Source organism: Pinus tabuliformis, chromosome 4_2, assembly GCF_031772625.1.
Source record: "Pinus tabuliformis cultivar Carrire ecotype Pingquan chromosome 4_2, CPIR1, whole genome shotgun sequence".
Lineage (NCBI taxonomy): Eukaryota > Viridiplantae > Streptophyta > Pinopsida > Pinales > Pinaceae > Pinus > Pinus tabuliformis.
Genome location: NC_142304.1, coordinates 895,625,128 through 895,638,055, shown reverse-complemented (window position 1 = coordinate 895,638,055; position 12,928 = coordinate 895,625,128). Strand labels below are relative to the sequence as shown.

Sequence of the window (12,928 nt, the reverse complement as noted above, 5' to 3'; positions counted from 1 at the left end):
CTGGACTGACGTACACCAACTAAAGTCTTAGTCACTAGTTGTCGCTTTCTTCTATAACGTATTGAGTTCTCACACACATACACATACAACTTTCTAATGATTCTCACATAGGCAACCTCTAATGCACTCTCAAAACCAGATCACAATGGGCTCATGAAAACTTCGCTTTCATAACAGAACCAAATTCACTTAACTAGGTCTGGCAGCCCAACTGGCACACAGACCTAAATCTTAGCTCTCATAAGCAGCTTTGGTGCCAAGTTCCAACTTAATAATTGCGTGAACAGTAATGCAATTCTAGACTAGTAACCGTGAAAGAATATAAGAAGCGTAAATCAACTGTTACATTCCAGTTATAACATCTCAAATGATTAAGCACATTGATATAGTTAATCTCTAACCATAATATAAATTACATAGCAGCATGCAAAATGGGCTCCGGACCGCAATAACTATCATTTAAAAGACAAGGGCTGTCAAACAAGTTGCCAAAGGATGGATTCACCTCCCAGCCGTAGACATTCGTACATGACTGTTACACCCAAGCGGGGCTAATGATATGATAAGGGAGCACAGTTACGGGAGCATACCTCTCTCAGTGTCACAAATTACAAACAGTTTTACAACAGAAATCACCAAGCTGTACCTAACCAGGTTTGGGTCTTCTTGTTGGCCTCAACTAACTCATGTGAAAATCAGTATGCTAGCCCAAAACTACCTTGCTGATCCCAACTAAATAAAGGTAAGAGATATGCTAGATCAGGCTTTTGTAGGAGAGCACTTCTACTACAGCCAGGAATAGTATATACTTTGTTGGCTCTAACCAGACCAAGGTCTCCTTGTTAACCCCAACGGGATAAAACGAAGAGCTCATCTTCAAAAACTCATTGTTGGTTTCTTGTAGAATAAGGAGCAGGATATACGTGGAGAGCCACTGCAGCAATAATGCTCCTAGCATCAATGTCCCACTGCATACCCTCCATAGGTGCAGGTAAGCCAATTAACCAACAGTCCAATAAGCAACAACAAAAGTTGAATGGGGCTAAAGTATAGATCAAAAGCCAAGACTGCAAAATGAGCCCAAAAGTGTAGCACAAGCGTTAGGACAGTTGACTCCTCTCCCATTTCAGGGTGGCTAATATATAAAAGCAAGCTGGTTGGTAGGAATTTCAGTTAGTGGAAGAGTTAATGACCAAACTTGCTTTTGCATGACTGGAAGAAAATTGATTCTCTCCCTCATTGGATCATTTTCTCTCAATGGGGGTTTCTTGCTAATCAAGAACAGATGAAAATGATTTGTTTCATTGTTATATAATAGTCCTCACCTCCTAAGGCAATTGGAGTTAACCTCTTGGTCACTTCACCTGAGCATCCATTATAGTAAGGAAAAATCCACACGTTCCTCAAGGAATAAATAATTATTATTCATTGTTAATTGAGGTGGTTTGCATCAGCACCTTCCTAGCAACTGGCTCTTCTATGGCAGCTATTGTACCCTTGGAGTCTGCAGCTTTTATAGCAGAAACCAGAGCTTTTGAATGATGGAAGTGACATAATTCCTTATCATAGTCTCGGAAGTACACTTTTTCCATTCCTTTCACATAGTAATCACCTTCAGAGGGCGTTTCACTCTGGCCATGTTAAAAATAACGATACTGATTGGATTTCACAACAATGGCATCCTTTTCACTCAATGAATTGTTAACTTGATATGCCATTGTCCTATGCAGAGAAGATATGTCCATTGATAGAACTGGAGCTGTATACTTTGCAAATGAGTGACCTTGAAATGATCAAAGATCAAAAACTTACATATATCTATCCACTGATACAGTGACAAGATGAGAAGGAGCATCACCCAAGGCCTGGCCCTACTTGGGAACTTTTGAAAAACACATAGACATGACAGTCTTTTGATGACTTTCCATTGTGTATGGGCTGTCATCCTCCAAGAATGTCCAATACCATTACTATATTACTGCCTGCATTGGTCAGCAATCTACCAGATGGAAGAAATAAAACATATTCCAGTGGTTTCCCATGCTTAAATTGCAAATCAGTCTTTCAATTGCACAAGTCCCATAGCCGTCCTGTGTAGTCATATGAACCTGTAGCCATAGCCCATAAAGTAACACTCAATAGACTTACGCCACCGCAGCGAACATAGTCCTTATGCCCTTCTAGATTTAGTAATTCTTCCCGGGTTGCGACAACCCACTTTTCTTCCCTTGGCCTCTTCATGCCTCCTTAAGCAAAAACACTCTTAAGGGTCATCTATCAAATCTATGGTTGCAGATCGACACAGCTGGGTATTTTTGTTATTTTACAGGTTGCGCGTCTACTTCTTCCAACAGATATTTAGTATGAGCAGGGGGTTACTCCACTTTTTGATGGAATTTCTATGAAATGTTTATCCTAAGCTATTATAGTTTTAACTTTTGGTCGATCCAAAGGGGAGAGCAATATAGTTGTGACTAAGCATGTTGGAGGCAAGCATGCACCAGCTTGAGCAGGTTTTGCTAAGTTTAGAGGTGCTCTTCTAGTTTTAGGAAGGCAGTGCATTGTCTTAATTGAGTTTCTGGTTATTATTCTAAAGTCAAAGATAAGCACTGAGCTTGAGTTGGCTTCATGATTTAGACGAGGGTGTGTATTGCAAGAAAGATGGCACTATATTCTAAGTAACTCTCTCTTGCAGGTTGGGAGCACTATTCTAGCCAGTCTATTGTTAGCGTTTGCTTCTTTTAGAGAAGGCACTGTAGATTTTCCTTGAAATCCTGCAACTGCTTGAATGAACAAATCTGAAACTAATTTGTTGCACTAAGACACAGGATTTCTCTACAATGAATAAGTAGCGGAAATAAAAGAATATGCAGAGATAAAGAAACACAGTCACACACAATCCAACATAAATTTTTTCTGGGGAACCCAACTGGGAAAACCCTCTGCTAGCTGTAGAATTTTATTGACAGAATTGAGCAATATAGAATTCGTTACAAGGCAATCTGTTTCACTAGAGAACAAGCTTGTTCTCACTGCTAATACTTAGCTGAAACCTGCTTGCAAGAAACCCTGACCCAGCTCCTAAATCCTTGCGCTGTCTGGCTCCTATTTCCTAGCATTGGACAGCCCCTATTATTTAGGAATTAATTCCTAAATCTTAGCGCACTTTCTGCAAGGAAATTCTCTGTCAAGGATCTGCGTATAGGCTGCTCCTAGGTACGCTCTTCTCACAACCAGATCTCACACAAAACTCATGCTCAACAATAATGTACAATGATGTGCCTTCGTCCTCCTTATAAGCTTTTCGATCATGCTAAATCTGGCAAGTTAATTTTGGAATACAAGTTGAGTTCGACTTGCTAACTGAGTCAAACTGACTCTTCAACTCGTCCTGCCTCAATTAGAACTTGAAGCTCTCTAACTCGTCTCTTTCCAAATATAACTCACACTTGAAGACAAACAGAACTGAGCCTCCAAATCCTGCCCATGAGTTAACTGCTTCATGACTCTTCCTTATAGGAACTCATGCATGCTAAAGGAAGGCATGAGCGAGGTCTATCTTGACTAAGGTGCAAATCAAGAAGACCTTTCTCATTACACTACTGAGATGGTCAAGTTTAGCACATATTACGTAAATCCTAGTTCTCCTAATCTATAAAGGAGATACAGGGATAAGGGAAGAAACATTTGGTTTTGAGCTATTGCTTTGTCATCATTCTTCTTTCAGTTAATTAAGATATGAATGATTAAGTGCTGTTATGTTTACTTGCTGTCTACAATTTCCAAAAGTCTAGTTATTCAGATTTAGTACATTACAGTATGCTGTTCTTAGTTCTTCTATAACATGTCTGTATTTTTTCAGACATATGCGTTTGTAGATTTAGTGCTTGTTTTCTGCAGTTTTGATAGGAGATTAAGTTCTCGATTTCCTAGTGACTATGATTTGTTTTAAAAGTGCAGATCTGCTTACCACATCTTGAAAATCCATTGCCTTATTACTTATTAGAGCACATTATCTAAAATCTTCCAGGATCCATCTGTGGAGTGGACTGAGAAGGATTTCAGCATGTGTGATGCCCTAGCATCAGTGAATGAAGTTGACCTGTGCCTAAGACAGGCATTTGGATCTGTCAGAGGGTTGTGGGTGAGATGCCTAGGTTACTCTCGTGATTGGTGTGTTGTTTATGCTTGAGAGAGGCGATCTGCACTTGTGATATGTTTTTGGTCATATTTGTTTCAGCCATTGTTATCTGTTAATTTTAAGTATGTTTTATGCTTAGAGCAATTTACTTCAATTTTTCATATTAGCTCAATATCAATTCCAGATTAGCAATCACATCAGCATGATAGTAAAGTGCAGATAGAACATAAACATAAACATCGGAAGACAAGCCAAGACAAGAGGACACAAGATGTGGCACCAGCCAGGGACGAATCCCAATGTGGGGAAACCCTTGATCAATTCTTCTTATATTCTTCAATAGTTCAGCAGAGAGAGAGATAGTACAAATACATTTGAAGTCAATACTTGACTTGCCAAAATAGAAGATCAGACATCAGAGATCTTCACCATGAAGATGACACAATGCAGCAGATGATAGGCCTAGAACAGCTCAACCAATTACTCAACATACTGAAGCTTTCCTTCCATAAGACTCTCCTTCCTTTGCTGCTTCACTGATCATGTCAAGGCTGCCCATCTGGCAACTTGTGTATGCTGAAAGGACTGAAGCATATCTTGGCAAACCTGATCTCTGGTTAGGGCACAAGATCTGAGAGCTACTGCACCCTAAACATACTCCACAGTCCACCTATTTACTGCGGATAGCCTTCACACTGATCTCCAATGATATGCTGCCTTATAGGGTCTGAACGCAGCACTTAAAGAGGCCTCCAACTGCTGGCTATGGCCTGCGGCCTAGCCCAACAATTAACTATAACCTTGTCCCTTCACACAGTGACCCAATCAGCCTTTAAACAGCAGTAATGTCACAGAGATTTCCACGCTGCTAGACGCTGATATATGGCTCCTTTTAATGTTGCGTATAGGGCTCTTTAGGGCTTCTTATGCAGCGTATTGAAGTTCCTTAGACAGTTGATGAATCACACATCAAACTGCGGCTAGATTGACAGCGTAATACGTCTCCCTTTTTGCCTGCGGCCAGATCTCCTCACTGCTGTTAGGGCTTCATGACTTTCCTCTAGACAGCGTATAGAAGCCTTCTTTTGCTGCTGCCTAAACTCTTCTCAATACAGTGGCTAGGGTCTCCATTATGACAGCGGATTAGGGCCTCCTCATTACAGCGTATAGGGCTTATGTTTCACTGCTGATCAGCCCTCCTTTTGCTGCGGATAAGGCTTCTTCATAACTCCGGATTAGGGCATCACTAAACAGCAGATTAGAGTTCCCTTTTAGGCTGCGGATTTATGCCTCCTTTGACTGCGGCCAGCCCTCTTCCTTGACTACTGCTAGGGCTCTTCTTAACTGCGGCTAAGTCTCCTCTTTTACCTGCGGCTAGGGCTTTCTTCATGACTGCGTCTATGCCTTCTTGGTGACTGATTAGGGCATCACTTGACCCTCCTTTCTCTGCGGCTAGATGACTTCCTTCTTGACTGTAATTTAGGGCAGCGTATAAGACTAGGGCACTCCCTCTAAGACTCCTCCTTTAGGACTGCGTCTAGATCTCATTAGGGCAGCATATAGGTCTCTCCATGGCTGAAGCTTGATCTTCATTAGGGCAGCGTAGAGGTCCCTTCCATGGCTGCGGCTAGGGCACTCCCTCTAGATCTCTCTTTCACCAAAACCCAAACAAATGAAGAGAGAGATCACAAGAGGTGTGTGTACAAAATGACTTGAGATCCTCTTCTATTTATAGTGCAACGTTGAGATAAGTTGGGGTTAATTTGGTCGCTGGTGGACCTTGACAAATTGTCACATAACACAAATAAATTCATATCTCCATGAATACATGTCGGAATCGGATGATCTTTAGATCAATCGTACACCTCTCGACGAGAGGAATCCAAGAAAAATATCAGTTGCCATAAATAAGATGACCCACATGGAGTTTGGCCCTAGTTGCCAATTTTAACATTATCGGAACTGGAAAAGCCTGGTCTGCTACAGAACCGGCCAGTTTTGTACAATGCAACCAAGGACCAATGCAATTAAAAAAAAAACAATAATTTATGAGGGGTAGCCTAATATTCAACCCTAGGGCCCTACTAATGCTATGTAATTAATGGTAATGATAAAATCTTAAAGTAAAAGGATTAAATGAAATCATTTTCATCCTTTTACTTAAATATTTAACATTACCATTAATTGTTTCAGGATGTTTGGGAGTGGTTCCAACCTCAATGGATTTCATATGGAGAAAGTAGAATTTTAGATCCCACTCAAAATCTAGCAGACTTAATGGTTTTTAGGATTGGGGGGATTGCAATGTTTCCATTGGATTTTGTCATGTATGAGGGTATGGAACTAACTGTTGATTTTTGGTAGCATCAGATGTGCTCTAGCCTTGAAATTTGGAGGAGAGGCTAAGGCACATGAGATGTCCAAGATCCAGAAATAGTTTTGAGAAATTCCATCCGGATGAGGAGTTATTAAAATAATTAATATTTTTTAATGGGTTCCTTAGTCTAAACTTAGGTAAATAAAAATATTAATGGGTATTAATAAAGATAAAGATGAGAAGCTTCTAAGAGATGAGGATAAAGTTTGTTTTAATTTTAGACGTTGATTAGGGACTTAATCTCGGCCGTTGATTCATCAACAAGAAAAGTATAAGAAAAGACTTGAGGGTCATTTGGAGACACACCGACAAATACTCAGTATCTCAAGGAAATTCGATTCTCAAGGAAGAGGAGATCAATTTTAAAGGGAGTTGTAGGGTGGAGGAAGAGGAGGGCTTCAGCAATAGGCAGTGATTAAGGAGGAGGTGATGCAGGGGCAATGGAAGACAGCGTAGAAAGAGAGACACAGTCCATAGGAGAGACACAAGGCCTACGCACACTGACGCAAAGGGACGCATAGCCACTCAGAGCCACGCTCGGTCAATCAGAGTGACGCGGGGGTGACGCGGAAGTGGGAGCAAGGTCTCTAAAGTGTTAGATGGTCTCAGAGGGAAAGTCTCATGTGTTTTCTTTCATTTTCTCTGTAAAATCATTCCTTGTAAAAGAAATTGCTACTGAAGATTAATAAAGCCCTCATTTGTTGCACCGGTTTTCCCGCATTGGGTTTTTCCGGGGAAAATTGTCCAAAAATAACTATGTCGATGTGATTGATTCTTGTGCATGTATTTTTTCTCTGGGTAATTGTGTGATAACTGCAGTATAATTTATTTTAAAATTTGTTGAAGGAATTTTGTAAATAAGTTATTGAGAATAATAAGTAGGTGAAATAAATCAGTTGTTGCAGTGATAGAATTTCAGTTTAGAAATTTTCACATGGTATCAAAGCAGAGATCCGACAACGGGAAAGGAAAATCGATTATGGGTCAGGAGCATGTTGCAGAGGCATCCACTCAAGGGGACTCGCGCAGATTTCCAAAAGAATGCACAAGGGACGAATATTCGATGTTAACTTCCAGATTAGAAGAAGAAGTCGCTTGCCTTGCAAGCTCTGCCTCCTCGGAGGTTTGGTATATAGATAGTGGAGCTTCCTGGCATATGACAGGAATCCGATAATGTTTTTCAGATTATCAGGAAGAAAGAATGAATTTTCAGATCACCATGGGGAATAAGGCAAAGTGTACTCCAGTAGGAAGAGGTACCATAGTTTTTCAAACCGAAGCAGGAGAACGACTTCGAGCAACCAATGTGCTGCATGTGCCGGGATTAGGGATGAACTTACTTTTCGTATCTCAACTTCAAAACAAGGGCTATGACGTTTTCTTCATTAAGGAGAAAGTATATGTCAAACACCCAAGATGGAAAAACAAGGCTCAGATTGGAATCAGAAGTAACAAGTTGTACAAGTTACAATTAGAATCACCAATGGCACTGATAGGCTGTAATGGAGACAAAGACTTGAATGAGCTATGACATAGGAGGTTGGGACACTTACACCATGGGGCTCTGAGAATTCTCAGGAAAACAGTATTAGGAGTTCTAGAACTAAGTACTGAACGGGATGATGTATGCAGAGGATGTGCTCTAGGCAAGTATGCCAAAGTTGTGTTTTCCAGAAGTAACAATAGGGCAAAGAGTGTGCTAGGATTGATACACTCAGACATCTGTGGACCGATGTCCACAAAAGCTCTTAGTGGTGCTGAATACTTTGTCACTTTCATCGATGACCATTCCAGGAAGACTTGGATCTACTTTCTGAAAACCAAGGATGAGGTTTTCGATCGATTCAAAGAGTTCAAGGCTCTAGTGGAGAATCTGACAGGAAAGAAGATAAAAGTGTTGCGCTCAGACAATGGTGGAGAGTATGTTGACAAGGACTTCACTGATTTTTGCGCTAAGGAAGGCATCAGAAGAGAGTGGACAAGTCCCTACAATCCGGAGCATAATGGAGTAGCAGAAAGGAAAAACAGGACTATTGTGGAAGCAACTAGGGCAATGCTGTATGATCAGGATATGCCTAAATTCTTGTGGGCAGAAGCATGCAACACGACAGTTTATGTCCAGAACAAGACTCCTCACAGGGCATTGGGCAAAATCACTCCGGAGAAGGTCTTCACTAGGAAGACACATGAAGTCAATCATTTCAAGATATTTGGGAGTTTAGCATATTGCCATATACCCGAAGAGAAGAGAAAGAAATTGGATCAAACTGCTGAGAAAAGATATCTTGTGGGATATAGCGAGAATTCTAAGGCATATAGAGTCTATCTTCTAGGAGTAGGAAGGTAGTAGTTCGGAGGGATGTAAAGTTCACGGAGGATAGAGCTTTCAGAAAATCCTGAGAAATGCCTTCCGAGGAGTAGTCGAAAGACGAGCTATTGGTTAGACCACTTCAACCAGTGGAAACTGGTACCAGAAATCCTCCCGAAGACAAGGCTTCAGAACAGGAGGAATCTCAGGGAGAAGAGGAATTGATAGATGTACCTACTACCAGTGGAAGAACGAGCCGAGAACTCTGACAGATTCTACGGGATGCAGAAGACTTCATTAGTGCACCCAAGAATAGTAAAGGGGAGCGAAGACAACCAAATGGATACCAGGTCTTAGTAGCTTAGATTGGGGAACCTTTTAGTTTTCAGGAGGCCATTCAACATCAAGTATGGGTAGATGCTATGGTGGAGGAATACAGCTCTATAATGGTCAATGATGTCTGGGAAGTGGTACCTATGCCTCAGGATATATCAGTGGTAGGTTCGAGATGGATCTACAAGGTCAAATATGTTGCAGACGATAGTGTGGAGAAATACAAAGCCAGGTTCGTGGCTAAGGGGTATGCTCAGAAGTAAGGGATAGACTATGAAGAAACCTTCGCCCTAGTAGCCAGGTATACTTCTATTAGGACCGTGATATCTCTTGCAGCGCAGATGGGGTGGGAGATTCATCAGATGGATGTCAAGATGACATTCTTGAACGGGGTAATAGAAGAGGAAGTATACATCGAACAACCAGAAGGTTTTGAGACACATGAGAAGAAATCTCATGTATGCAGATTAAAGAAAGCCTTGTATGGGATGAAACAGGCACCTAGGGCATGGTACGATCGAATTGATGGCTACTTGTAGAAGATGGGGTTCGTCAAGAGTGACGCAGACCGTAATCTCTACTATCTGGTTGCAGAGAATGAGCCTCTAATCTTAGTGTTATATGTGGATGATCTCTTCTGGACAGGACTGTTGACCACTACGTGTCAATGACCCATAGTAGTACACCCCTTTTTTTTGCAAAAGGGATAGTGCCTGATCGATGTTTTCGTGCCATCCAATTATCATCACCAGCTTGATCATCATCTTATAAACCCAGTCTGCATGTGTATAATGTAAATAATCTCAGCAGATCCGTGTTGTGTATGTAATTACCTAGGTAAACTTATTTTTCTGGTGACGATCTACATTCTGGGAGGTTTTTTGTCTCACTGATCCATTCTCAGATGATCGACAGAGTTTTCCTTCAGCCTTACCCCAAAGCTGGAATGGATTTTGTCACTTGGATCTTAGGGGAGTCCTAGTGTTCTAAATCGAGTCTATGTAAAAGTGATTTGGGAATAATCCTAACTATTTGGTTAGGTTATTTTATTACAAATTGCTTGATCTGCTAGATTATATTTGTGTCGCAGAATTGGGTAGTTTGTGAAGGTCTATCACAAATGGGTTTTCCACCTTGAAATGTAAAAAATCATGATGTAAAGTGTCTTGAGGGTTGGAAAAATAATTTATCCCCTCATAGGTTAATTAATTAAATTTTCTGGCCAAAATTAATTAAAATCTTAAGCCAGAAATTTAATTAATTCTAGATCCTAGGTAAATTTAAATTCTTCGAAGGAAAAATTCGTCGGTCCTTAAAAATTAAGGTTTAAGAGGTCCAGGGACTAAGGTAAATTAATTATTTTGCTAAATTTTAAGCCTTTGGTCCCTGGGGTTAAGTGAAAATCAAAATTTTGAGGAAATTAATTCAAAAATTTAATTTTTGAATTAATTAAAATGCATTTAATTGAAAATTTCGAATTTCCTCAATAATTTAAAATTTGGACGGATGAGATTAAAAGAAATTTTAATCCTCATCAACGGTCGAGATTGCTTAGGATTTATCTTTAAATAGGAGGTCATTTGTCAGTTAGTTGATCCGATCTTTGATATGGAAGGTTTTACAATCCTTGTCATACCATTGGTTCAGAGGGTAAGGCTTGACTTTGGTAAAGGGGGATGGTGATCATGTAAGGTTAGGGTAAGTCTTAAGGGTTGTGTCCCAAATAATTGAGGAGGGGCAATCAAATTTATCTAAGACTAACTCAAGTGATGAAAATTGGGAGTCAAAGGGGAGCATCTAGAGGAGGTGGGATGAGAAGATGTGAGGGCCCCCCTTATCAAAGAGGATAGTGGTTCGTGGTGGGATTGACTGGGGAGAGATGGGTGGAGGTAGGGGATAGAGTTAGAGGGGAAAAGAAAGGAGGGCATGGTCAGCTAAAGTGATATAGGATACTAAGAGATGGCATTGAAAGGGGAGAAGGCAGTGATTGGCCATGACAAAATCCACTACACTAGCACCACTACCATGAGGAAGGCATGTGAAGTGGCTAGAACCCAAAAAGCAAGGGAGACCATTCAAGATCAGAAGCTCATGAGATTCACCCTATTGCAAAGGTGTCTCCCAGATGCTGCAAGAGGTCCAAAACATTGTGAGAAGACCAGTGAAGCCCTAGTGGTTCTGGATCAATCTCCTATATACAAAGGGCATCTTTAGGTCGATTGTGGAGTGAAATTCAAGAAAATGAGCTTTCCTATCTCAAATAATTGCATGATATCAACATACAAATCTAGGTAAATACCCCCCTCTAAATCTACATGAACGATGAAGTGTGAGAATGTGGGTAGAAAGTAGTAAACATCAATGTAAATGTCTTTAGGGAGGGGAGCTATGCCTCTAACTAGGATCCACATGAATCTAGCAAACTCGTTTGAAGCTACCATAAAATCTTTCCCTGGAGGGAGTCCCTAGTCAAATGAGCTACAAGCCTACACCACTTGATCCTATAACACCACCAAAACTCTTGGTTATCCTCTCTACAAGTTGAAAACCAATGATAACTAGGTATGCTTAGAAGCGCCTGAACATGACTTGTGTGAGTCTCAATAATAAAAGGGATATCTAGTGAATTGAAGTCATCAAATATCATTTGTGGTGATGTCCAAAGAGTCTCATTGCCATTCTAGTAGCCTAAAAAAGCCTCTAACGCTTGCTACCTCTATCACTGGGCTTGTCATTTGGAGTACCAAGGGTGGGTCCACCTAGGAGGGTAAGAATCTTGGATGATCACCCTTAGGTCCACAATGACTACTCATTTTCTTGCTTGACATGTTGCAACAACTTGCTCTTGAGCATTAGAGCTAAACAATCCATGATTTGGTGAGATTATCATTTAGGTTGATTTGGTGAGGAATAGAGAAGAGCTTACACTTCGTTCGAAGGGCCTGGAGCTAGTCACCTATTGTGTTGAAATTGGAGAAACAAAGTGGATTTGAATGCATACCAATCCCTCTCAAGGCCAATGTTTGGAATGTCTAGTGTATCTTGGAAGAATGTGGCTTTGACCATCAAGGTGTTGAATGAAAGGAAAGGCGAAAGGAGCCCCCTCACCTTCAATTTTATCTCTCAAGTCCATCTTGTGTGCTCCTTCATGAGCTTGGCATTATCAACTTCCTCCACCTTGGTGAAGAGGGTGGATTTGCTCTTTTTTCAAACAACTTGTGCCCATGAGTCTACCTAGTGGATCACTTCCTTCTTCATGGTGTGACCTTTAGGAAGGGGCACTAAAGATAGGTTGATATCAACACAACTTCAGACTCCAGATTAGTGTAGACTCGTGGGATCATCCCCCATCCCATGAGACTTCAATAACATGACTAGATCAGATCCCTTCCCAGGAGATGGATGAGATCCCGTAGGCCTTAGCAATGAATTGCCTCTTCTAGATACGAATGCAATGGACGATCTAGGAATCCCACCAATTCTCTCTTTGGACATCATAATATACTAAGCTTCCTTCATTTGAACTCGAATGTTAGGAGAGATGGGTTTATTCCATGACAAACCCACCTCCTTACTATTGGTCCTTTCTCTTGGATCTTCTCCTCCTATACATCTCCACCTCGGAGTGGGTTTCTGGGTTTGGGATAGAGGGATGCTCATGTCTCAGGTTAGATCTCACTCCCTATTCTACCTAACTTTACTTTTCGCATCTTTCTTTTTACAAGAGACCTTTTGGTACTATGATTTGTAATGGCATCACTCAATAGTC

The 12,928-nt window shown here is 40.9% G+C and overlaps 1 protein-coding gene and 1 pseudogene across 1 annotated transcript in view; one reads left to right on the top strand and one right to left on the bottom strand.

The window, feature by feature from the left end:
• Positions 1–12,928, top strand: part of LOC149172588 (glucan endo-1,3-beta-glucosidase 8-like) — a 37,754-nt gene that overhangs the window by 1,797 nt on the left and 23,029 nt on the right. The window lies entirely within an intron of this gene.
• Positions 1,422–2,165, bottom strand: LOC149172589 (protein SLOW WALKER 1-like; annotated as a pseudogene).